Raw genomic sequence first — 1,768 nt, 5'->3', positions numbered from 1 at the left:
TGTGTGCATGGTGTGTGCATGTGTTTGTGTGTGCTGTGTGTGTGCGTGCATGTGTGCATGCATGCATGATGTGTGTGCATTGTCTGTGCATATTGTGTGTGCATGTGCATGTACATGTGTGTGCATGCTCCTGCCTCATCATTTGGGGAGCAGAGTGAAGAAGTCCGACATAATATTCATGGTCACTCACCTCCGAAGGTCATTGACGGCACAGCACGGTGTCTGTGAAAGTCCAGGCTGCCTGCCCCTCCCCAGGTGCGTTCAGACAGCTGTCTGACAGTTCTGCAGACGCCCGACAGGACCTGTGCCTGGTCACACTCTGCCACTGGACATAATATCATTTTCGCTGCATCACAGAATCGTTGTTGGTGTCAGAGGAATACATTCAAATTGAAACGCTTAAAGAGCTCACGACACACCCAGGACGTCAGGTGGCCCTGACCCAGGATGCCCACGTGAAGGTCCACGTGGTGTCGGCTGGGTGGCGACACGCCACCTTGCCTTTAGCTGGTGCTGCTCCAAGGGCTAGCTGAGCGACCCGTTGCCATGCGATCAGAAGGCCGTCGGGAAGTTCTGCGTGCCGGGCGCCGCTGCCCCCGAGTGACAGCGAGGTCCCATGCCTTTGGCTCTGTCTCCGTTGCCGTCACCATCCCCATGAGCAAACTGGTGCAGCGGGACGGGTGTCACAGAGACCCTGGGCACCATCTCGCGCCCCATCACGCAGCTCCGCGGTGCCAGGCAGCAGCCTGGGTGCTGCACATAGTGCTGAGCCCCGGGCTCGGCGGCCAGACGTGCCCCCGAAACGGCGTTTGCTGCAGCCTCACCAGACTTTGCATCAGCGGAAACGCGGCAGCTGTTAGGCGAACGTCCCGCACCAACTGCCCGCGTCGCTGGCTCTGCTCTGCGCCGTGGCCTCCGCCGGGGGTCCTTCCCCCCGCACAAACAGCCCCCGCGGCCCTGGCCTGTGGGGGACGCGCATCCTCCCACACGTCCCCCGTCCCGGGCTGCAGGCCGTGTCCCGCATGTGCCGCCTTCCCCACCTGCAGCCTCTGGACAGTCATCCGCCGTGTTCCTTAGGCTTCCCGCCTTTCCTCGACCCGGCCCGACCTTTCCATGACCGTCTCTGCCGTGCAGCGCAGGGCACAGCCCGAGAGAGCAAGGTGTGGGTGCCAGCAGGACAGGGAGCGTGGGTGCCAAGGCCCCCCCCAATCCACAGACGCGATGGGGGTGGCCAGCAGAGGGTGCCTGGCTGCGGGGCAGCAGTTTCGTCTGGGACGCAGGGGCCCGGGCTGGCCTCCCATGGACGCCGGTGTGGACAGGTGTGAACACCGGGCCCATGGAGACAAAGCCTGAGTGTGAGACGAGGCCGCAAGCGTGCACCGCCACGCGGACTGCGGGCAGAGCGTTCCTGCCTGAGCCGCGGGCGTGAACCCTTCCGTGTGCTCTCACGCATCCTGCAAGCCCAGGCAGCACCGCGTCTGGACGCGGTCGCGAGCAGACACCCGCACAGTCCCTGTCCTCACGGAGCACCTGAGGCGGGGGAGACACTGAGACCGGGGTGGGACGGAGGGGGCGTTGACCCGCTGGTGCCACCAGCATTCGGGAGGAAGAGTCCGGAGCTGGCTTGTTAGCGAGCGAGCGAGCACGTGGAGAGACGATATCGGGGTTCAGCCCGCAGGATGGGGAGCAGGTTCTGGGGTGAAGGGTGCGAGAAGGCCTGGGCAGGAGTCATGTGTGCACAGGCCCCGGTGGCTGCAGGGGACGTGAC

Source organism: Pteropus vampyrus, unplaced genomic scaffold, assembly GCF_000151845.1.
Source record: "Pteropus vampyrus isolate Shadow unplaced genomic scaffold, Pvam_2.0 Scaffold313, whole genome shotgun sequence".
Classification (NCBI taxonomy): domain Eukaryota; kingdom Metazoa; phylum Chordata; class Mammalia; order Chiroptera; family Pteropodidae; genus Pteropus; species Pteropus vampyrus.
The sequence above is the reverse complement of the archived record's forward strand: the minus strand, read 5'-3'. Positions refer to the sequence as shown.